Source organism: Myotis lucifugus, unplaced genomic scaffold (assembly GCF_000147115.1).
Source record: "Myotis lucifugus unplaced genomic scaffold, Myoluc2.0 scaffold_204, whole genome shotgun sequence".
NCBI lineage: Eukaryota > Metazoa > Chordata > Mammalia > Chiroptera > Vespertilionidae > Myotis > Myotis lucifugus.
The window spans coordinates 2,310,227-2,336,518 of record NW_005871252.1 but is presented as its reverse complement, the minus strand read 5'-3'; the positions used below and the strand labels follow the sequence as shown (position 1 = coordinate 2,336,518).

Sequence of the window (26,292 nt, the reverse complement as noted above, 5' to 3'; positions counted from 1 at the left end):
CTCTTTACCCTAGAATTAACCTACTGGGTTTATCCACCCCTTATGGTGGAATCACACCTGATTAGTAAAAGGATATACTCTTACCCTGTCCTTCACAGCACTAATTTTTATTTGGCTTTCTATATACTTTATTTATTTACTTGTATTTTCTGTCTTTTACCAAAATATAAATCCCATGAGGGAAGGATTTTTAAAAATCTGCTTTGTCTGTACTATATCTTCAGTAGTCAACACATAAACATAGTAAATGCCTTACAAATCTCTTTTTAAAACATTATTTTTAAAAGACCAGTAAGTGAAGAAATGTTTTCATGTTCTTTGGGTCCCTTTTTTCATAGTACAGTCTATCTTGGGAGAAATTTTTAGCTCAAATGTAATAAATTACCCATATTCCCTCCCCTCCCCCCAACATTTCAGGAGAGAGAAGAGGGAGGTAGGAGAGAAAATAAGACGTGGTAAACAAAGCATACCTGTGTGTTAGATGTAGTCTTTAATATAAATAAAAAGATCAGTAAAAAGAAAATAAACTATGGGTGAAAAAACTTGGATCTGTAACAGATTCTTTAAAAGATGGTGTAGTCAGGTTAGAAACCTGTGTAAACAAATTACTTTTAGCATATATATTGTTTTTTCTTATGCAAGGCATTAGGTATAAAAAACATATCGATGCTCTATAGAAAATATAGAGAAGGAAGTACTCATTCTGATGGCAAAAGTTATCTAATAGCTTGCCATATAGCCTCTATTTCCATACATTTGAGGGTTAACAGACTATTGAGTGAGTTGAACTTAATATTTTTTGGAGGTACACCATGACAATTCTTGTCTTCTATTTCTAGCTTGTTTCCAATCTTCACTGTTGATAATTCTAGATGGAACAACCAATCCAAGTTACTGACTTTGGATTACTAAGGCAGCTGATTTATTTAATAGAAATAGCTAGGATGAAATGTTCAGAGGTCCCACTCTTGCACCTATCACCAAATAGTGTGTACTGGATCAACCCTTACACCTTACAAAAGCTGGGCAAAATTAGACACAAACAAACAAAACCTGTTATTTTAAGATATCAAGAGCAACCAAGGCAGCCGAGACTAGAAGCGACACAGAAACACCAGTAGAGAATTTGCAAGTGATACACAGAAGATAATAAAGCCAATAAAGGTGCCTCATCATGCCAGTTACCACAGTGGGCAGTTGGAGCTCAGTCCTACTGGGGAACTCTGAGTGTGTAGAACAAGCCTAGAGATATCCCAAATAAGGAGCAAGGAATCTGGATTTTCACCCACCACCTGTCTATTAAGAGCTCCTTCTGGGAGTGTCTTAGTCAGCTCAGGCTTCTATAACAAGATAGCACAGACTGGGTGGCTTCAGTGGTAAATATTTATTTTTGTTCTGGAGAGGATACCTTTCCTGGCTTGTAGCAGCCACCTTCTCACTATATTCTCACATGGGTGAGAGAGAAATCACCTCTTTTGTGTCTCTTCATATCAATGTCATTCAAGAGGGCTCCACTGTCATGACCTAATTACCTCCCAAAGGCTTCACCTTCAAATACCATCCCATTGGACTATAGGGTTTCAACATATGAGTTTTGGGGAACAAGAACATTCAGTCCATAGCAGGGAGCATTAATGTTCTGACATTTCTGGCTCATGTGAGCCAAATATGCAACCTTGGCCTCACAAAAGTCCCCCAGAGGAGAGATGCATGTGTTTTCAGTAAGCAACTTGCAGTGTGTTGAGGTAACAAAGGTATACGGTTAATGCTAGTGATGCTACAGTCTCTGATGCAGTAATTCCACTCCTAGGTATATACTCAACAAAAATGCATATGTGTGCCCCAAATGACAAATAGGAATATGCAGCGTAGCATTGATAGTTGGCATTGACCCCCCTCATTATTACACACCACCTATCAGGGCTATAGAGCAGCCAGTAGAATCTCTGAGCTGACCATAATTGAGATTCCATATGGAAATTCAACAGACCTGGGGTCCTTGAGGAGCTAGCTCTCAGTCATCTCAATCCCGAATGATAACCAAAATGACAACAATAATAATAGCAGTAGGAGTCATTGTATTGGCAATAGGCATAATAGAACTGATATGATGAAGTGTTGATTGTGTGCCTGACACTGCTGAGTACATTACATACTGCATCTCATTTAATCTTCTTGACTCTGTTCTTATCCAAGATTACAGTCCTGGAAGAGGCAGAGTGAAAATCCAAACCAATGTCTGCTGTCAAAGATCATGCGTTTCCCCGCTGTATTACACTGTAAGGATCTGAGCTACTACATAGCTTGATATTCAGACAGCCTATAATAGCTCCCTTCATGTAAATTATATCTTGGAGAGTTTAACCTCTATTTAAAGGAAAGCAAACACTGCTTGGATGGGAATGCATGACCCAAACGGAATGTCTAACTCTAGTGGTTACATGACCAAAAGATCTCAAAATTTCTAGGAAGACTCAGATTTAAAATATCATGTTCCTCTACTCACATAAATATCATTCTACCATGTGTCTCAATTTTTGAATTAGAAATTATGGTCTCAGTACCCACACTGATATTTTTATGTCACAAAAAGGGGATATTTGTCTTTATCTCCTGAGAAGGTATATTTTGCATCTAGAACTAAATGTAACTGAAGTCAAAGCATTAACTTACTAGTACACATTTGCATAGTGTAACTCATGCTCTTTTCTTGGAATAAAAGGTAATGCTTCTGTTTTGTTTTTTTAAAGGAAATAGGTCTGATTACCATCCTTATAACACAGCCTTCACAACAGTCTCAAGAGTCTTTTAGTAGCTAAATGCTACTGAGCCCAATCATCACTGTTCATGCTCCATCTCAGATACCTGTCACAACTTCAAATGCTTTCATATTATTGTATGTTACCTCATCTCAAAGCAATGTTTAGTATTATAATATCTCAAATTCCCATCTAGAAAATGAGACATTGTTTCAAGTGCAATCAACTCCTTTCTGACAAAATAATTCTAAAGTTCAACTTGAAAAAAAAATGTAAAAGAAGAGTTAAGAAAAGGGTCCTGAATTTTAAAATACATTTAAAAACTTACACAATTAAAACATTATGGTACAGTATAAAATTGACAGATAAATATGAGTTGAAATATATTTCAATATATCTATATCTATATTGAATTACATATATGATAAAGAAATAGTCACATACTGGTGAGAAAATGATAGATTACCACTCATGTGGTATGAAGGAAATTGGCTTTCAGAAAAAGAATTAAGCTAGATCCTCACCTCAAAATATAGCCCTAAATATATTTCACATGGTTTGAAAACTAAGTATAAATATTAAAAACTTAGTTTTATTTAATATTTTTAAATAGAAAGAAATTATAGAGAAATATTTAACTTTTTAAAATATTGGTCAAAGAATGCCTAAGCACCAGAGAAATGAATGAAATCACCAAGGAAATGATATTTAAGTTGGCCACTTAAAAATGAAAAAGTATGACAGTCAAAAATACACCAAAAACACTCTAGAAAAATTACTTTCAACAAGCACAGAATACAAAAAGCCTTTGATACATTTTTAAACTTTCAAATATGTACCACATAGAAGAGAAAAATATATGAAAGTAAACATAAACATATAAAGAGGGTTATTATATAAGAAATTAACATCAGTGTGAATGCAGTGAAATAGGCATTTTCAAACACGAGAGGGAATTTATGTTATTACTACCTGCCCTACAATATTTTTGGCAAGTATATTATAGGCATTACAAAGTTCATAATCTGTGTCAAAATAATTTCAAATCTAGCAATTTTGGTAAAAATCTTATATACAAAGGTATTCATCAAGCAATTATTTATATCACTCAGGACTAAAAGGAAAAAAGGCTCTTTGTGGAAATGGTTGATTCCAGAGCTGAGGCAGAAAATGTAAAAGTAAGTCTGGAACACATTGAGCCAAAAAGTAAGGAAGCCCAAAGACTCCAGGCGGATGTCAGAAGACACAAAGTCAGCCTGGAGGAGTGTCCACTAGACAGCGTGAGCATCAGAAAATTATAACCAACGGTAAAACACTAAAGAAAATCCCACTGGCCTATGGTAGCACTAAAAAAACACCAGTAAATAAAAGAGAGAAAAACAAAACTCATTTATTTCGCTCTTTAAATTAGTACTTAGAACATAAGTAAGCATTAACCCTGCATTGGCAGAGGAAATCTCTTCTTTCCAGAGGAACAGTAGTTACTCAATGGAGATGAAATAACAGAATTGGAAAAATCACCATTTGAAGCTCCCAATAAAATAATCGCTTTAGGCCAGAATCACGAATGATGCTAACAACCATCAAGTGAAAAGTTGTTGGGAAATAAGATAGTCATATGGTACCAAAGTAGCACCCCATAGAATGTCTACTAACTGCAAGGGAAAGAACATAACTCTGAGTCAACAAATCTAGAGATCACCGCCTTAATTGAGTAATCAAACTTCACATCACTGATCATGGGACAACCTGATGTTATAACCTCCTGATGATGCAGTTACCTATGAAGTGTCCTTGTCAAAATTATTCACATAAATATGATTAAGACTTTATTTATTTTATTGTTTAAAATGTTACAAATAGTAGTACATATGACTCCTTTTTTCCCCATTGACCTCCCCCAGGCCTCCCTTACTCTCCGCCCCCGGCACATGCCTTCACTCCCCCCCCCCCCCCCCGCCCCAGTGTCTTGTGTCCATTGGTTATGCTTATATGCATGCATACAAGTCCTTCAGTTGATCTCTTACCTGTCCCCCCAACCTTCCCCTGCCTTCCCACTGTAGTTTGACAGTCTGTTCGATGCTTCTTTGCCTCTGTATCTATTTTTGTTCATCAGTTTATAATGTTCTTTATATTCCACAATTGAGTAAAATAATGTGGTATTTATCTTTCACTGACTGGCTTATTTCGCTTAGCGTAATGCTCTCCAGTTCCATCCATGCTGTTACGAATGGTAAGAATTCCTTCTTTTTAACAGCAGCATAGTATTCCATTGTGTAGATGTACCACAGTTTTCTAATCCACTCATCTGCTGATGGGCATTTAGGCTGTTTCCAAATCTTAGCTATTGTAAATTGTGCTGCTATGAACATAGAGGTGCATATATCCTTTCTGATTGGTGTTTCTGTTTTCTTGGGATATATTCCTAGTAGTGGTATTACTGGGTCAAAGGGGAGTTCCATTTTTAACCTTTTGAGGAAGCTCCATACTGTTCTCCACAGTGGCTGCACCAGTCTGCATTCCCACCAGCAGTGCACGAGGGTTCCTTTTTCTCTGCATCCTCTCCAGCACCTGTCGTTTGTTGATTTGTTGATGATAGCCATTCTGTCAGGTGTGAGATGGTACCTCACTGTTTAGATTTACATCTCTTGGATGATTAGTGACTTTGAGCATGTTTTCACATGTCTCTTGGCCTTCTGTATATGTCCTCTTTCAAAAAGTGTCTGTTTAGGTCCTTTGCTCATTTTTTGATTGGATTGCTTATCTTCCTTTTGTTAAGTTTTATGAGTTCCCTGTAAATTTTGGAGATTAAACCCTTATTGGAGATGACATTGGCAAATATGTTCTCCCACGCAGTAGGCTTTCTTGTTGTTTTGTTGGTGATTAAGACTTTAGATCTAACTTCCAGTTTACAGAATATCCAGAGGCTGGAGGAACAAGTTAAATGAACTATAAGGGACCAATCAGACAAATTCAGAAAATGGTTACGTAGGAGAATGTTTTGTGTGTGTGTGTGTGTGTGTGTGTGTGTGTGTTTTCAGGAGAGGCATGCTTTAGTCTTTGAGTGAAATGTTATGATGTTTGCAATTTCCTTTCAGGTGGTCCCACAAAATAATAAAAAATACTCAATACACAGGTCTATATCTATGCACATACCCATGCATACACACACTCACAGACACACACAAATAAAGAGAGAAAATACAGTACACTGTTTTAAAAACATTTAAAATATGGGTTACACTGTACTGCTATTCTTTCACTTTTATGTTTGAAAATTTCACATAAAAAGTTAGAAAAAAACATTATTTATTAAAAAACTAACATCATGCACATAGCAAAAATTACATGATGATTAATTAGAGAGCACTCAGATAGTTGGTATTATGCACTTATTAAACATCTTTTCAAAGAATTTCCCAACGTGTGGGCAAATAGCCACAGTGCAGTGGGAAAGGAGAAAAACAGGAGGCAAAACTTTATATATATGTATAAAACCTGATCTCACCGTTTCATATTCACCCAACACATTTACCGAGTAATACAATATGCTAGGAACTTTTCTAGGTACCTAAGAAAATATACCTTCATATTAATAGGGTTGTCCCTGGCTGTGAGGGTTGTAGGAGATCCTTATTAGCTTCTGATACTTTCCTAACTTTTTCAGATTATGCAATCATTTTTATAGCAAAAATAACAAGCAAGCATTGTGGTTAAGAGCAGCCATCAGGAATGCAGTATTAACAATCGCTGATATTGACGGAGTGCCTTGCAAGTGCAGCCTCTCTTCCTTATGCTCTACAGCAGCGGTTCTCGACCTGTGGGTCGCGAACCCTTTGGCGGTCGAACGACCCTTTCACAGGGGTCGCCTAAGACCATCCTGCATATCAGATATTTACATTATGATCCATAACAGTAGCAACATTACAGTTATGAAGTAGCAACGAAAATAATTTTATGGTTGGGTCACAACATGAGGAACTGTATTTAAAGGGCCAGAAGGTTGAGAACCACTGCTCTACAGGGACAGCTGTGCTGAGCCCTCCCAACAACTCCTTGAGGTATTGCTTTTTTATCCATTGTACACACAGAAACTGAGCAATGAGAGGTTTGGTAACTTGCCTGAGGTGATGATTCTTAAGGTGGGAAAGTGTTGTCCCAAGGAACATTTGGCAGTGTTGGGAGATATTTTTTGGTTGTCACATTGGAGACCAGGGACATTGTTAAACAAACATTCTTTGACGCACAGTACAGCTCCCCATAACAAGAAAAGTATCAGCCCCAAGTGCCAATAGTGCTGAGGTTGAGAAATCCTGACCTAAGATCACTTAACTCATAAATGGTAGAGCCCAGCCTTGAGTCCTGGCAGCCTGACTCCCAAACCCACACTCTTCACTGTATATACTGCTCTAAACACATGCCATACTCACATTTTGTCATTAAATGATAAAATGCTTATTTATTGAGGGTAATTATTAGTAAGAATAATTGCTGCCATATATGATGCTCTGTGACTTATCAAAAATGTTAAGTAAAATACAAAAATGATAATCTTTTTCTAAAAGTTCCCCAGATACAAATGAACTAAGATGGCATACCACATGGTGAGAGGGAATTCCACTGGTGTAGTTCTTTCAGAAAACAACTTTTCAGTTTGCAGCAAAATCTTAATATTTATAACCTTTGATCCAGAAATTCCATTTTGGAGAACTTATTCTAAGAATATAAACCAACATATAGAAAAATCTTGGTGTGCAAATACATTTTTTAGGGGAAAAATTACCCAAATGTCTAATAATAGGAGTGCTTATTAAACTGTGTGCATGTGCTTGAGAGAATCTATGTAAAGGTGTAGAAAACCACATATAGTATGATATTAGGTGAACAAAAGAAACAGGATATCAAATCACATACTGGTACATATGTTGCAAGCATGTGAAAAAGAGCATCCTTTACAAGATAAAAAGGAGATACAGCACTAGAGTTGCTGGGATAGTAAAGAGTGAATTCTTTGCCTTTTCTTTTTTTTCTGCCTTTTCTTTTAAAAATTGTCTGAAATGTAGCTATCATTTTGATGGAGTGAAAACAATCAAAATATTTCTAGATGTAACCTAAATCCAAGGAAAATGAAATTTTTTTTAAGGGAGGCCCTTTATAAAACCTGAGATACATGTAAACAAGCTTAGGACCTAAATCTGAGCACTTTAAAGGTAAAAACAAATCTGAGAACAGAGCCAAAGACCTCCCCACACATTCTCTGTCGATATTAGATGAGAAAGTCTCCTCTCTGGCAATCTTAACGTCTCCTTCTCCCTCTATAATGACTCGATGCATAAAAATTAATCTTTTCCCTCCGCTTTGATCCCTGGGCTCCTTAGTGAAGATGCCATCTTGTTCTATAACACATGATGAAGCATTTCCCCTGTTCTAATGTGACAATGGCCCTACTGAGCACACCAATTTGAGTCGGAATGTGCCACAGCCAAAGAGGAAATTTTAAGAGGCAATTCCACCTAGAACTATTTGGCAAATGCATAAAAAAGACACATTAACACTGTGTCTGAAAATAGTGCCCTTAACAAAAGAACACAAAACAGAGCTGGAATGGGGGAGGTGGGAAGGGATGAGGAAAGGAAAAGCAGGGGTGAGATGCTCTGGGGGTTGGTTTCCCGCCAAGCGCAGGTCATGGACATCAGTCAGTTTCACCCCCCCCCTCACCAAACCCCTTAAAAACCACATCTGAAAACTTTCTATGAAAAAAAGATTGTTTGTCAAGGCTAGGAAAAAAACATTCTTTAATTAGTTTACTCAAGTATTAAGTCTGACATCTAGAATCTCAATATTAGCAAAAATGTGATAATTATAGCTGGAAGGGCTTTTATTGAATGTAAATTCATGTATAACACTTTTAGCTATCTCACCCCCTATTGTTATTTCTCATAGCGTTCACACTTAACGGAAAGCCTTTGGGCTCCACTCTGAAATGGGATCTCCAATCCACAGTCTCCACACGTTTAAAGTAGTTGCAGTTCAGCAACAACTGTGACAAAGGGAAAATACAACCTCCAGGGATCCTGCCAACTTGGGGGTGCCCGAGACTCCAGCATGCCCACCCTGCTCCAGAGGGGCTTTCTGGATTCCCTGGAGTCCCACAGCACACCACTCCCCCACAGGGAGGTTCTGAGTGTTTTCTGAAAATCATTGTGACCAATTTGGCTGTCAATTCAGGGAGGGAGTCTGCCAACCTGGTCTAGTTACTGGCTTGAAGGGAGAGAACAGAAGCAGGGCACATGTGTTTGGGGTTACGGTAGGTCAGGTCTATGCGGGCAGGCATTTGCTCATTTTCCCTTGGATGGCTTCCCCGTTTTAGAGAGGGCTGGGAGAAGTTAAATGATGTGCCCGACATCACGTGAATCGTGAATGGCACAGCGAGACTCTGAGCTAGGTCAGCCTTATGCAGAGCTTGTGCTCTGCCCTCTCTAGGACTGGCTGGCATGGCGGTGGGGGGAGTGCATGGCCACACAGCACACTGTAGACACCACCAGTGCAGAAACAAATTAATACGCACATGCCCAACTGTGGGAGGACCATGTACACCTACTCCCAAATGTTAACGCATTGTTGCATATTCTTATAATACATATTGAGAAGTTGTCATGCTTGGTGGTTTGTGGTTGTTTTTTTGGGGGGGCGGGCGGGGAGTGTTGGTTAGATTTTTGAGGGTGGCAGCCATTGACTAATCTTTTAGGGTTGTCATCCCAAATGCCTCCAGGGGCCAAGCTTTTCTCAAGACTTGGGAAGAGGTGGGGACCAAGGTGGTCTGGAGAGAATACGCCCCTCATAGAAGGACAGAGCACTCTAACCAGTACCTCATGTCACTCTGGGCAACTGTGGACTAGTGTGCAGAGCTTTGGATGTTTCGAACGATGCCAGAAACATATTTCTTATTTTTATGTGAACATTCCAGATTTGTTTTAAGGTTGGCAGCTATTAAAAAATTTTTTTTTCAATTGTGTAAGTCAAATAAAACATGTCCATGAGCCTGATTTGGTCGTGACCCTTTGCTACTTTGCAAGTTCTGGTCTAGATGACACACCTGTGCCAGAGATGATGCAGTGAGAAGGCCCTCAGCTCAGCTCAGCCCAAGTAGGAGTAACATACGCAGCTTAATCACTCCCCACACAGTCAGTGAGGAAACACCTTGTCCATTTTAGGCGGTTTGTCGTTTCAACAGTATTATTTGTTAAAAGGAAATAATTATCACAAGTTCTCCGTTAAAATATGTATACCTTTCAAAACCAATGATCAGGGCAAGAGGTGAGAGAGATTTTACAGTTTAGCAAAATAAAAAAACAGCAAACAATATATATAAGGTACTGGTTGGAATTAAGCAAATGTTTAACACAGCGGTTCTCAACCTGTAGGTCGCGACCCCTTTGGGGGTTGAACGACCCTTTCACAGGGGTCACCTAAGACCATCCTGCATATCAGATATTTACATTACGATTCATAACAGAAGCAACATTACAGTTATGAAGTAGCAACGAAAATAATTTTATGGTTGAATCACAACATGAGGAACTATTTTTTTTTTATTGCTGACCTTCATTTTTACTTAAATATAGTGATCTTTTAAGAGAATAAACAACAACAAAACTTTACACAGCAAATATTTTACATAAATGTAAACATGCACGTCTACTTCATAATTAAGCAAAAATAAACTTTTAAGCACAAAATTTTAAAAACATTAAAGAATGAGACAACAAACCCAAGACAGAAATAACAGGAGCAACAAAAACACACATTTCATAAAGCTTCAATTGGTCTTGTCTTCCAACCTACTGGTTAAGGCCTGAGTTTTAGAAATGGGCAAACTATGCCGCGGTCTGATCCGGCCCGTTTGAAATGAATAAAACTAAAAAAAAAAAAAAGACCGTACCCTTTTATGTAATGATGTTTACTTTGAATTTATATTAGTTCACACAAACACTCCATCCATGCTTTTGTTCCGGCCCTCCAGTCCAGTTTAAGAACCCATTGTGGCCCTCGAGTCAAAAAGTTTGCCCACCCCTGGGTTAAGGCCTGAGTTTCAGAAATCCTACCTTCCTTGCCAAATGGAAATGTCCAATTTGGCTGTACTTAATATATATCTGCATACCATAGCATTACTCTTTCAAAATAATGTAATAAATACATCACACATACACACCCCCCACGAATATCCTACACATGAGGAACTATTTAAAGGGCCAGAAGGTTGAGAACCACTGGTTTAACAGGAGCCCCATTCCAACTGTGGGGAGAGACCACCACAGGATTTCCTGGCAGAGCTACAGTAGCTTTTTTTCAGAGGGAGCTCATTTCCCACCATCCATCCTTTGCCCAAACTCTTCCCTCATTACCAACTTGTTTCTCAGGATGCTGATTCCAGCTGCATTTTATTGCTGAAATCCTCCTCTTGCCAAGGAAGAAATCGAAAGTGAAAAATAACCTGGTGTTCCTAGCCATGCTGGCTCAGCCACCCCAAAGCACACTATCCAATGAGATGAGTGCTCTTGTATGAAAATCTGCTCAGATGGAAGCATCTGAATACACTTTTTGCTCACATAACCATCCAGGTTCAGGGGCATCTCACGGTGCTGTGTTGAGAAGTGGAGGGGATGAATTGTAATGAGATCACAGATGTGAGAGACCATTTGGGAAAATCCTCTATTACTAGTTTGTTGCTAATGTTTGTAAATGTCTCCAACTGGACACTGACTTATAACAAATTATTTCTAGCAGAAATAATACTCCTAGTAAAATAGCTCAAGTGTATACATTTCTAAGTCTACATAAAACCACTCTGCTGCCATTTGTGGAAGGAAAGCTGTGTCCACTCTCTAGTTCACCAAGAAGAGGTGGAGAATTCTACATCTGGGAAATTTGTTATCTTGAGCATTAAGTCCAGGCCCTTTATTTTGTGGTCTGTGATTTTATTGGCATTGGCATAGTTTGATAGAAAGCTCAAATAGCATGGCCTTTCCCTGGGTCACAAAACCAGTAAGTAGCAGAACGGGTGTTCTGACCTTGGACAAGGCCATGCCATTTAAGCTGTTGGGTAGGATGTGTCCCAGAAAAAAAATGACATGAAATTTGAATCCCCACCCCATTCTTACTGGCTGTGTGAACCGTGGGCAAGTTCCCTAATATCTCTGAGCCTCACTGTCCTTATCTCTAAAAGTAAGGGTGAAGATTTTAAAAAAGCACATCAATAGCTAACTTATTGCATGTATTCTGTAAGTAATAAAGCTCTGTACTAAGTACATTACATAACTTACCTTACTTATTCATTCACTAGTAATGATAACATCATTAATTTTTTAAAGTTAATTAGTACCAATTCACAATAGTATTATCTTCACAGGATCATCATGATGATTAAGTGATAGAAAATAGGTTAGCCCTGACCAGTTTGGCTCAGTGGATAGAGCATCGGCCTGCAGACTGGGGGGTCCCGGGTTCGATTCCGGTCAAAGGCATGTACCTTGGTTGCGGGTGCATCCCCGGTGGGGGGTGTGCAGGAGGCAGCTGATCGATGTTTCTAACTCTCTATCCCTCTCCCTTCCTCTCTGTAAAAAATCAATAAAATATATTTTTTAAAAAAGAAAATAGGTTAAAGTGCCTTGTCAACCAAAAATATATATAGATGTTAATTATAACATATTGTTAAAAACAAGACAACAGGCCCTAAATGGATTTGCTTATGCTAAGCCCAACGTCACTAATTTACTAAGACTTAATTACAGTTTGGGCTCTTCCAGAAATGGGATCTTACACCAGTCATTAGGAATCTCCTGACAAGCATCTGTTAGGTAATCTGCTGATAGACCCCTGCCACCTCCTAAAGCAGTGGTTCTCAACCTTGGCTGCACATTAGAATCACCTGGGAATCTTTTTAAAATCCTGATTTCTGGGCCTCATCCTCCAGAAATTCTGTTTCTTTGTTACTAATGTTGTAGCCCCACCCCATAACAAAGAAACAGAATTTCTAGAGGATGAGGCTCAGAAATCAGGATTTTAAAAAGATTCCCAGGTGATTCTAATGTGCAGCCAAGGTTGAGAACCACTGCCCTAAAGGAAAGTAACTTTGCAATAACCAACCTGCTGGTTTTGCCCAGTATACCTTCCACATTCCACTCCCTTCTGCTTATAAAAATCTTTCATTTTGTACAGCTCCTCAGAGCACCTTTCCATAGGCTAGATTGGGTGCTGCCTGATTTGAATCAATTTTTGCTCAAATAAACTCTTAAATTTAATATACCTCAGTTTATCTTTTAACAGTATGCAATACAATTTTATAAGCACCCAGAATAGTTCACAGATTAAAAAACTGTGCCTGAAATATCTTTATCAGGTATCAAATTATCTTTTATTCCAAAACTGCCACAGGATTTAAAACCCATAGACCTGGGATCTCTATTTGGGGATTTAGTGATCTAAATATCATACCAAGGTATAAATGATGCATAGTATGTCTTTTCCTAGGCCTGGGTTTTGATTGGGCAGAGGGTATATAGGAAGAACACAGGGTCCCTGAAATCTGGGGGAGGGGTATGATGCAGAAAGGACAGCCTAAAAGGATGGAGGCAAACTTGGCTGGCCTTGATAATGGACTTCTCTTAATGGGCAGAGAGGAAATTCTCAACAGTAATAACAACATAATAGATGTTTCCTCAAGTATAGTACAGGTATTTCATTCTATCAACTAGTCTTATGTAACTGCAATGCCAATATACTAGCATAATTACACCAGAAGTACCAACTTCAAATTTAAAAAGCTGAGAGAATAAATCTATCAAGTTTCATTAATTTGAACATCAATATGTTGGAATGTGTGGTGATGAAACAGGGCAAGGCTGGTGCTTCCCTTTGCTGGGCGAACTGCCTCTTCATTGATAATGCAAATTGTGACTGCAAACAGCATCTCTGGGGGGCGTTTAAAGTGCTTAAGGGAACACAGTGCACACTTCAGAAGCATTTCTTTTATATGCAATTAGTCTGTTCATGACACATCATTCTTATCTATTCATTAAAGTAAGTCCCTGGCTTAGTTGGAAGCATTTTATGGATTTATAGGCTCGGGGAAGCTCAGAACTGGCTGGAGCCTAAAGGTCATCCGGTTCACTCACCTGCTGGTGGTGGCTCCTCTCTCCAACATCCATGCCTGGCCTACCGTCATCTCTGATCCTGTCCAATGGGAGGCCACTCTTGACCTTCTCTGGAAGCCCTTGGAAAGACCAGGAACTCTGGAGGCAGGAGGACCTGCATCAAACCCTGGCTTCAGCCCAGCCGGCATGCCTCAGTGGTTGAGCATCGACCTATGAACCAGGAGGTCAGTGTTTGATTCCTAATCAGGGCACATGCCAGGGTTGTAGGCTCGATCCCCAGCGTGGGGTGTGCAGGAGGCAGCCAATCAATGATTCTCTCTCATCATTGATGTTTCTATCTCTTACTCCCTTTCCCTTCCTCTCTGAAATCAATAAAAATATATATTAAAAAATCCAAGCTTTATCCCTTACTAGTAAGTTGAACCTCAGTTTTCCTGAGGAGGATTGTGTACACTGTGGCTGGCATATATGTTGTCTCAAAAGATAGATGAAGTCTCTATGGCAGTGGGTTCAGGGATGGGAATGGGGAGTGACTACAAACAGACATGAGGGTTCTTTTTGGGGTGATGGAAATGTTCTACAATTAGATTGGGATGATGGTCGCACAACTTTGTAAATCCACTAAAAGTCATTGCAATGTAGACTCAAAACAAGTGAATTTTATGATATGTATATTATGCCTCAATGAAGCTGTTAAAAGAAAACAAGATATTAAAAAATACATAAGGACTTTAATGACAAAAACCCATGGTGCTAAGCACAGTATACATGAAATAAAAGCTAATTTGGGTGTTGTGGGAGAAAGTATATGTAGTGAAAAAGCAAAAACGAGTTTAAAAAAACTTCTGCTTTGTACTCTCAAGAATATTAAAGAAAAATTGTCTCTATGAAGGATAAAGATGAGATCATAACACAGACTGAAAAAAACATGTGAAATATAAAAGAAATCCGTGAGACCAATGTGTTTAAGAATTCAGAATTTTTTGAATTTTAGAAAGGTAATATGGGGCATTTTCCATAAATTACATAACACCCCTGAAAGGGTATGTGGCAACATCTCATAATTAAACACATAAGCATTTCTTTAATGCAACATATGAATATTCATACTAAGTAGGATAAATTTAAGACATAAATAGACTCATGTCAATTCAGGCCCAGTTATGCTAGCCAGGGAGTTTACTACAAACTTCAGAAAAATGTTGGTTTGTCAGATTGTTGGATTTCAGGAGAGGGATCTGGGGTGCAGTTATTATTACCACACTCAACAGGGCCTTGCCTTTCACGTGGGAGATGCTTCAGTGACTGCTACTTCCTATCCCCTTCTTTCTCCCGGGCTTATCCCCAGGCTGTGGCAGTCTCTCCCAGGAAAGACCCTTGGGGACCAAACTTGGAGAAAGATTGGAATTGTGTGCTCTGCCACTCCTGAGCTTAGACGAGAGTGAGCTACTGAAAGAAAATAGGATAAAATAGAATTTAAAATGGGAAATACTGTCCAGGATGGGGTAGGAAAGAAGGACCGACCAACTTGTTTTAACTCAGGATAATGAATAGAAAGCATACCCTTCAAAACTAGCACAAAAGCACAGGAAGCAGGAAAATGAACATTTCGGGTCTGATTCATTAGTAAGCGCTGTATCCTTGACTTGGTTCATTCGTTTATGTCAGAATTACCTTGCGACAGTATAAAGCCTTGCAAAGGCTTTACCACCTGCTCCTCTCTGTCCTCCATACACTAGGTCCGTGGTCGGCAAACTGTGGCTCTCAAGCCACATGCGGCTTTTTGGCCCCTTGAGTGTGGCTCTTCCTAAGCCTTAGGAGTACCCTAATTAAGTTAATAACAATGTACCTACCTATATAGTTTAAGTTTAAAAAATTTGGCTCTCAAAAGAAATTTCAATCGTTGTACTATTGATATTTGGCTCTGTTGACTAATGAGTTTGCCGACCACTGCACTAGGTGGCTTCATTCTGCTGCCTCCATAATGGGACCCCGGCCCAGCAGGGGCCCAGGATGCTAGGGCACCAGGCCCAAGAGAGCCCGACTTTCCCCTCCGGCTGGTGAAGTGATGTGACAGCCCGCCGTGGCTGGGCAGACCACAACCTATGCTCCTCAGTTTCACAGCAACTCCTTTCCACTAGACTCCAAACTTCGTAAGGGCGGGGACCTTGGGAATCAATGTGGTCTAGCAAGCTGCTCAATAAGCACGTGTTGATTAATTGAATGGATGAGAGAACCAATAAATTGAATGTCAAATAAAAGCAGTTTGACAGTTTACTGTTTTGCAAAGACTGTGCCCCTTGCTCTGGGATCAGATATTTCACAGGGAGGATGCTTTTCCTTGGGCTCGCCTCCTGCTGCCCCTGATCTGGTCTTCTGAGCACCTGTTTCTCCTCTCCTTGTGGCTATCCAGCATTAGGAGCTGAGGGAGGTGAGCTGACTGTGGGGTGAAGGGAAGGGCACACTGGCATCCTAAAAATAATCAATGTAGCTTCTGAACACATTGCGCACCAGTAGTTTTGTTGCTGGCTTTACCCAGTGGCCAGATAAGTTTCTATTGAACAAGTACAAAAAACGTTTTACAAAGTATCATATTTTAAAAAGATATTAGCTTGTAAGAACATGTAATAAATAACTTCAAAATGCAATGGGTATTTCATTTTAAGGCGAGCCTTTAACATTTATGTAAAACGCTATGTAATATGAAAACACGAGAATGCTCGTGATCCCCCCGCAATGTGTTAACACCTGACTGTCATCCAAGGACTCATTAAACAGAGATTCATTTGAATCTTCCCGTATTGACCAAGTTTATCAAGTTACAGAGCAAGGCAGCTTCCAATTTTCTACACGAGAGGGCCTCAGGGACCGCGGTGTGGGGAGGTGGGGGACAGGTAGGGGACTTGTCTTGATGCTGAATCTCCATAGCAAGCAAACATTTTTGCTTAGATTATGTATTTATCTGGATTGTCTTGGAGATACGGAAGAGACTAAGGAAGGGCTGGTAAGGCCTCATAGGCCAAACTGTTGCCACTGATTTAAAGAAACACAGCCTACTCCACTCACATGTCAAAGAGATTTAGATAAATCATTATTCAAAGTGCAGAAGCCATAGATACAGACAGCAGTACAGCGATTGCGAGCGGGAAAGGGGATAGGGAGAGGTAGGAGAAGGCTTAGGGGGGAGAAATGGTGATGTACACCTGAGACCTATGTAATTTTATTAACCAATGTCACCCCAATAAATTCAATAAAAAAGGAAAAGAAAGTGCAGGCAGAGTGCAGTTCGGCTCCAGACCACGGTAATAAAACAAGTATCACAATAAAACGAGGTATCTTTTTGCAGGTGGAGGGTCTTACCTTTAATTTGTAAAACCAGGTAAGCCTGCATGGCTTTTCCTCTGGAGCTTTGTTCACCGTATCACCATGTCTCCTCCCACTCCACGCCCACAAACAATTTCATCAACGCCCAAATCACAGATCCTCAGAGTCAGACGAGGCCTTTAAGACGAACAGACCCCATGTGGTTTCAATACCCGCTCTAATGTAACCTCCAGGTGCAGGGAACACGGAAGCCAACATTTAAGAAGTTCCTGGCAATTTAGGCATATACAGACACTTACAGTATTTACATTATTTCATATCCCTAAGTACTGACCTCAATTTCCCCAGAGGGAACGGGAGATTCGGACTTTCACGTGGCCCACAGCTCATGAGTCAGAATGAGATCCAAACCCAGAGAAACGCCAAATTCCGCGCTCTAACACCAAGTCTGTGGTCCCTACCTGCCAAGGGGCCGACGCTGAGTGGCTGTGAGAACATTCCTCCGAGAAAGTGCAGATAATTCTGTCCTTGGCCCTTCTCAGCGATGGTCCCTTATCTGGATCTGGACCCAGGAGGCCTCAGAGCCGGGGTCCAACTGCTCTTGTTCAAGCCCCTCTGCCCTGTGAAGACAGATCTCAGCCCCGCCCCCTGCATTAGCCCCGCCCCCTGCATTAGCCCTGCCCTCCTCCCCTAAGCCCCTCCCCCTCCCCCTCCCCCTCAGCCCTGCCCTCTGCCTCAGGCCCAGCTCCCAGGACCGGATGTCTCCTCTTAGTGGGCGCTTCTCAACCTGCAGTTGATTATTCTGAGGCTGCAAAAGCCTGGAGAGAAATGACTTTGTCTTTTGAGACTCCAGAGTCTGAAGCTCATGCCTGAGAAAGGGGTTCTTCCCTGTTCCTCTGTTCCTTGGTGGGAGATAAGCAATCAGGGGCACACAGGATGGACTGGGGAGGCCCCCTGCCCTCCCTGCCTGCCCACAGAGCACCAGGGCTACAGATCTTTAAAAAAAAAAAAATATATATATATATATATATATATATACCAACTTTTCTGTTTTGTTCTTCCCTCCCTTCCTTTCTTTCCTTCCTTTCATTTTTCTCCCCTCATAGCATCATATTACCATAGAAATTCTAGAAAACTTAGAACCTAAAAGTCTGGGTTCAGAATCTAGTGTTGGGATCCTCTGTTGGGTGATCTTTGATAAGTCACTGCAGCGTCTTGAGCCTCAGTCACCTCATTTCCCGGTGGTGACAGTAACCTAGAGGAGGAAGCACTGGGAGCCACAGGTGCTGTACTCCACCAGGTGCTGTACTTCACTAGGGCTGTTTACTGCATGAGTGAGTGGAATGGGAATTACCATGCTGGCCACTGCCCAGACACATTTCAGAGGTTTTGTACACATTATCACATGTTATCTCACGTGCTCCAAAAGCATACCACTGGGCTTCAAACTCAGCTTTGTCTATTTAAAAGTTCTAAACTAAACATCCTGACCTGCAGGTAACCTTTCACTGATGTCTCAGGTCCCCATTATTACACCGTGGGGTGACAGCTCTCTCCCTGTGCTAATGTTTGTACCCCCGCCCTGCCGAGGCTCTAGTTCTTGTTTTTGTTGTTTTATTTTTCTTTTCTTTTTTTTGTGTGTGTGTATTTAAATGTTGTTGTTTGCTGCTATTGTACCTGCCTTGCAAAGCAATCCTATCACCTTCTAGTTGCAATAAAATCAATGCTATCGGATTATCTAGTGCAAGCTCCCTCTTTTGAGAAAAGCAGCAAATTTGGGGAGGTGATGAGAAATCTGGAGGTAAGGTCTCCCTGAGGTGTTTAATTGACTATGGGTTGGGGAGCTGAGGAAAAGAGCTCAGTAGGAACTGCATGGTAAATAAAAGTCAATAAGGATCAGATGACAGTCTGCTGAGAGAAGGAAGGCAAATGGCTTGGGTCCAGCCACTGTGTAGCATTTCCTTTCCAGAGACCCTCAGAAGTCTTTTCTACACTCCCCCCCCCCGCCCCCTGGGATCAGGAGGGCTGAAGGAGCTGGGAAACTGACCTCCACTCCAGTTAAGAGAGGCCATGTAGGTGTGCATGCACACACAAACTCCATACATGCACACACAGACACACACCTATACACAAACCGAGGCAACTGGGTACCTATACGGGCTAGGTCAATGAAATAAGCCCCATTTAACCACTATTGGTTTAAACAGGTCTCATTTTACACATGCATTTTGAGATCATCTGCAGGAGATCTGTGTACTGAATGTGTTAAAAGGGCTGGAGAAATCTACATCAGAGGTTAGTCAAACCCTTATTCTCATTTCCTGCCTGTTCCTGAAGCAGCTGCCTCACTTGTCTATTGAAGAAACATGCCTTTTCTCTCCAAGACTGCAGAACTGCTGCCGGGGAAGGAGCCAATACAGAAACTTTAACAGCATCTCAAGAGTGTTCCCCCTTTGCTCCTCACCAACTACTGACAATCAATGTAAAAGTAATCCTAGTTTTTATTTGAAGCTATCTTGGCTTTAAAAGAACCTTCCAAAAAATGATTGATGCGATGAATTAAACCCATAGGTAACCCCTGAAATCTGCTTTGAATAGCAACAAATTCCTAACAATATCTTCAATGCCTGCAGCAACGAAATCTAATCTCTGAACTCCTAAAGGTCAAGATTTGCTGTCTGGTAGCACGGCTCAAGAGTAAATGCTCCCTAATGCGGTGCTAGGCGATTGCTTTGCACTCCAGACAATGTCAATTTTGTCCAAGTAGCCGCAGATGTGTCTAGCATTAAGTCAGAATGGTGTCAAGAGCCCTTCTTGAACACCAGCGGCTTCTCAGAGAAACTGGTCCTAAAGCCCTAGTCTATTACAGTCCATGCCCCAAAGGCAGGCATTTAAGGCTTAAAGGAGGATGGAGAATAAAGCTGCATTAGATTTTTTAATGTTTCTGAGTCAGGAGACCCCGGGGAAGAAATTCTCTGGTGATCCTAATGTCCTTCCCTCTCCCTTCCCGGCACCACCAGTCCTTTGGATTTCCTGATTAAGGTGCTGCTGTAATATCCATGAAGCCTACCCTGAGCTGCTTTCCTGATAAACCATTCATCACCGCCCTGGTCCATTCCAGCTATGGGAAAGCCATAATAGACTAATGAACCCATTAAATTAAGAAATGTACATGTTACAGGAAATAATGTGCCAAGAGAAGGCACGGGCTGGGGGGCGTGCAGCCACCTCAGAGCAGAGTACTCAGCATAATGAAGTCCGCAAATGCATCAGCCCCTCCACTCGCAGCCCTGCAAAGAAGACTCCTCCTCTCCCAGACACAATACACTTCTTCGGCGTTTTAAATTGGTGAGACTCAGATGAAAGCATTTTGCTTTTAAAATTGGCAGGGTTGAGTGTAAACCAAGTAGTTTCCATATTTTACTAAGAAAACCCGTTCATCTGCAACCATTAGTAACTCTTACTGTGGAGTCATCGATTTTTTTTTTAAAAAAATCAACTTTATTGAGGTAACATTGGTTAATATAGAGTCATTGCTTCCCCCTTTCCTTCTCCGTTCTCTTCATCCACGGGATAGCCTCAGAATAAGCAAACGTCTACTAGGCAGGCTGGCATGAGTTCCCATGGGCATGCCTTGAGGTCCACAGAGGAAATACTTCTCAGGGCAGGGAAATCTGAGTGTTGTTCCTTGTGTCAAACCAGAGACTCTTCCCTTTGGCAGTGCATCTCACATTTTCACTTGGCAGTATCCATGGCCCAGGAGGAGGGAACATGCCGAATACTTTTCCAACCCTTTCTGAGTCTCCTCCTTAGTAACCGATGGGTAATAAGTGGCAGAGGTTACTACCCATTCCCTGCGGGCCATCTGTGGAAAACCACAGGGCGTCCCACTGATAGGCCGTCCGTTCTGTGGAACGGACTGCGGAGGCAAGCCTCATTTCTCTGCGCCAGAAAACATGATGTTACTGAAAACACTGGGGCTTGATTTCCTTCTTCACCTCTGTCCTGATTGCAAGGTGGTCTTGGCTCTTCTTTACAGCTGATAACTTGCATTGGATGCTGAGTACCACCTGGAGGAATGTTAACCTAAACCTGGGTTGTAAACTACAGAACCCAGGTGGGTAACATCTAAATGGGGGAAGGCAGCAGCTGTAATACAAGTGTGTGGTGGGGACTGTGGTGATCTGGAGGCAGCAGCTATTCAAAGAGTTGCCAAAGAAACAAAGAGTTGCCATGTAGAAACACTTACTTGAATTGCTGAGTCATCTGATTTTTATTTTTACTTTTTAGAGAGAAGATAAATCCAAATGTCACTGTGGGTAAAATTTCCAGATTGGTGAATATTCCTCACTTGCAAAAGCCCACCCAGGCTCTTGCAATTTGTTCACTTGGCCATATGTGTTTGTAAAATTTGGAAAAGTAAGATATTTTAGCCATAATTGGTTAACAGGTGGTTTAAGTCTCTTTCTCACCCGATTTCTCCTCTTTCCGACTGACCCTTGTGTTGTATTGTGTAAATGGTCCTGAGTATCTTGGGGATCCAGATGAATTTGAGTTTGGGATTAGGTTCAGTGGGTTATATTTACACAGTTCAGCATCTCTTCCATGTAGAGCTATGCTGGTATCACTGACCATCCTCGTATAGTGACGTCGTCCAGGAATACTCCTATTACCCACTTGGCTGGCTTATAAAGGAAAAGGGCAAGAGGTGTTAGAGCCACATGAATGTGACATCAGACATATGTGCACAAGGGAAGAGAAATGTGGAAAGTGGTTAAATGAAAAAGTCTTCCAATCATCATATGTGGAAAATTATCAAGAGGATTCAGTTCCCATCACCACCTACTCAGACAGAAGTTGGATTTACTGTCAATATAAACTTAATAATACAAGGTACACAATTACTGTATATGTTGTGGAATTTTGGTAAGAATTGCATGATGTATATAGGAGTCCTTGCATCCATAGGTTCAGACCATTAGCAGTATTGCAAACAGCTATGTGACAAGTTGAATGCTTTATGTTTTTCCACAAAAATACTGAATCAAGTCAGACATCCTATGTACCTCTATAAAATTCAACATGAATGGAGATAACACAAAATTCATATACTATGTGTCCATAATGAGGACTTTGACAACAAAATGGTTAATGCATGATATCATTTTGAAGAATATTTAAGATTAGTCCTTGAACAAGAAAACTTCAAATGTTGTGAATTCTTAAATGAAAGAAACGGAGTTTCCCCCCAAATTTAAAAACAACCCTACAATCCTAAAAATGTATGTGACATTACTGATAACAAATTATAAGACTGGGGGGAAAAACCTGATTTTCTAAATGGTCAATGAGTGAAAAATTGACTCGCACGTTAGGAGGCTCTGGTCGTTTCGCACTGTCGTCTTCCTGCCTGCGTCAGGGACCTGCCCTACTCAGTGGCCACCATGGCATCAGATGAAGGCAAGCTTTTCGTTGGAGGGTTGAGTTTTGACACCAATGAGCAGTCGCTGGAGCAGGTCTTCTCAAAATATGGACATATTTCTGAAGTGGTGGTCGTGAAAGACAGGGAGACCCAGCGGTCACGGGGCTTTGGGTTTGTCACCTTTGAGAACATCGACGATGCCAAAGATGCAATGATGGCCATGAATGGGAAGTCTGTGGACGGGTGACAGATTCGAGTTGACCAGGCTGGCAAGTCATCTGATAACCGATCCCGTGGGTACCGAGGTGGCTCTGCTGGGGGCCGGGGCTTCTTCCGTGGGGGCCGAGGCCGGGGCCGTGGTTTCTCCAGAGGAGGAGGGGACCGAGGCTATGGGGGGAGCCGGTTCGAGTCCAGAAGTGGGGGCTATGGGGGCTCCAGAGACTACTACAGCAGCCGGAGTCAGGGTGGTGGCTACGGTGACCGGAGCTCTGGAGGGTCCTATAGAGACAGCTACGACAGTTATGCTACACACAACAAGTAAAAATCCTTCCTGCTCAAGATCGTCCTTCCAATGGCTGTATATTTAAAGATTTTGGGAGCTTCGCTGAATCGTTAATGTGTAGTGAACACACCTCCTTGTACCCACTTTTGTAGTCTAATCAGTTCTGATCTTGTCAAACACAGCCTGACTGCTTCTGACCCCCGAGATGGCTTCAATACTAGACTTTACTTTTTAAGGAAACACTGTCCGTTTTTAAGGGTTTTAAAAACGTTTTTGAAAAGCACTTCAGATTTCACTTTTTTCTTTTTACCATGAGCCATGAGTTTTTTAGAAAATCATCGGGGGTTGTGTGGGTTTTTTTGTTTTTGGTTGTGTTGTCTTTTTTACTTCCCTTTTTAGTGGGGTTGGCCTGGTGAAGTTGGGTCCTCCGATTCAAACCTCTTTGAGATTGGACGGACTCTGAGTCTGCTCTCTGTTGGAAGCTGAGGGAGCTGTGGCTTTTTTCCACCTTAATGTACCGTTTCTGAGTGTAGCATGGTAGGACCTGTCCCAGGTCCCAGGTGGCAGCAGAGGTGCCTTGCCACTTGGGCCCGGCCTGTATGGCCCATCTGCTGTGTATGACTTACAGTAGACTTGTAGATGTCCCCAAGAGGTTCTTGAAAATGTTTATTTATATTGTCCTTTTTTACTGGAAGACGTATGCATATCCCATTGATGTTGTATTTGAAGTGGTTAAGGAATTCTTGTACACAGTTTTTTTTTTTTGGCTTTACGAAGCAGATTAAAAAACCATCTGAAATGAAAAAAAAAATGAGTGAAAAATTTTTTGTCAACCATAAAGAAAATTATCTTTAAGGTTTCTCTATAGAAAACATTGCATTTGGGGAGGCAATCAAAGTATTTTCAGCTAGAAAATATTGGGGGGAAATATTTTAGAAATAGGCCAAGCAAATCATTAATGATGGATCTAATTGATGTTATTTTTCCAGATTTTGTCATAAGTGTTAAAATTTATCATTTATTTTGGTTCCTATTATCATTCTAAATAAATATACCCATTCCTACCTAATTTTGTATCTGTAATTTTGTATTTTTTGGCAAGGCCCTCTCCCGTCTCTCAGATTGTATAAGCATCATGTCCACAAAAGCTGGTCCTGGGAATGGATTCCCTCCACTAGACAAGGGACAAAGTTCAGTAGAAACGGCTTTGAACCAGCCCTCCTGGTTCCACCCAGTGACTGGCAAAGGTCTATACGTTCGTTACCTGCAAAAATGTGAAGCCAGTTAAGTAGACTTTGAGCTAATTCAGGGCACTCATTCCTTCCCACAACGTCTAGGTACCTGCTTGCTAAAATCTACCTGGTGCCTGGGATTCCTTTAACAGGGGTTAGAGAATCCTATTTTTCTACAATTCAGTTTAAAATCAAATGTTTGTGTAAATTAATTTCAGTGTAAAAAAAACCCAGATATGTACCATAATTATTATTATGCATACAAGATCTAATTTAAATGACCAGAAAGGGTAGGCTTGGAGGGGACAGTAGTTATCAGAAATAGCCACAATGGACGTGTAAAAGAGAGAGAAGTATTCCACCACTATTTTATGGCAACAAAAAGAGTTACATTTTAGGCCAGCTGTGTTCACTCAAGTCCCAGGTCTTGTGTGACTTCCACTGGCAAACAAAGCCACCTTCTTCGTCAACTGATCCTTTTCCCCGAAGGCTTTCTGCATGAGTCCTGTTCTATCATGGCAGGAGATGTCTGCCATGCCCATTGTCACCTTCTAACTAGGATTGCCCGGTCCTTAGCTCCCTTAATAGAGTCAGTGCCAGACTCTTCCTTGCCCAGGGGCAGCCACTCACTGGAGAAAAGATGGGCACGTGACCCAAGAGTGGTCCATCTGTGGGTCAGCAGGTGCCTCCAGGTGGTGCCTTGGAGACAATAGTAATAAACCAAACTGGGAAACTGGGAAGGTGCCTCGTTCCTGGGGCAGCCTCTGTTCTTGGTGGCTGTCTGCTTCAGGTACCAGTTCTGGTCCACAGGCTTTGGTTGTCCCAAATCCTCTCTGGGGACAGACAAAGTCACAGGGCAGCCCAGAAGGGACACGGCTACAGCCAAATTCTCAAGGGTGTCTCCAGGGAACATGAGTGCTCAGGGAGGCAGACACTGTGGTACACACACAGCAGGGGTTGTGTGCTCCATCAAAGGCACCTGTCCATACAGCACGCTCTCCCCGGGTGGGGAGGATGTCCCGGGAAACCCAAGAAGGTGGCGGGGGAAGAAGGTCGGGACATCTAGCAGCACACGGTCCTTACTGAGAAAGGCTCTGAGATAGTGGCTCGTTAAAAACACCGCAGCCAAAGCAAGACGGGAGAGGCGCTTCAGGCCACCTGCCTTTGCCCAGGAACGTAGGGAAGCTTCAGAAAGAAAAAAACAACTATGGATAAGAACCAGTACAATAAATTAGAGAGAAAGCCGTTGCTCCCGGCCGTATAATGCATGAGTTTTCTCCCCTTGTCAGCTTGTCAAAGATGGGATCCTGATTCCTCTCTGTCAACGTCAAACCCTTCCTGCCAAGTTACCAGGTTCAGGTGCAGGCAGGGACGAGAAGAGAGTGGCATCTGAGAAGCGCAGGGGGAGCACTGCTTTAGAAAAGCACATTAACCCTTTTTTTCTGTCCCAGCTCCTACGGGGAGATAGAACCAGTGGGCTTAATTGGCTCTGAACAAAGTCCTTGAAATTCCCTAGAAAGCTATGCAACCAGATGTCACTGTCTGGCGCTGAGTGTTAAAGAGGTGTCTTTGTAACAAGCCCAGTGGAAGGTGGATAGCAGATTCCTTTTAATGAAACCAAGAGCCCACCCTCACTTTGTAGACATGTTAGGATACCCCATCCCAGAAAAAAGACAACAAGATCCTTACCGTGTAAGTTTACAATTTAAGTTCAAATGTACCACATACGGGTTGAAATTCAGTTAAAACAGTAAGACCATCAACATGATTCCCGCCCCTGTCCTCTCTCACACTCTGATCTTTGCGGATGGTTCATGTTTCCTTAATGAAAGACCAATTTGCCAGGAGATGAAAGTTTCCATCATTTACAATCTGTATGATCCTGGCTGTGTCGTTGATC

At 41.4% G+C, this 26,292-nt stretch overlaps 1 pseudogene; it reads left to right on the top strand.

Moving 5' to 3' along the window:
- Positions 1-22,611: 22,611 nt before the first annotated feature.
- LOC102435666 lies at positions 22,612-23,971 on the top strand (annotated as a pseudogene).
- The last annotated feature ends 2,321 nt before the right edge of the window (positions 23,972-26,292 follow it).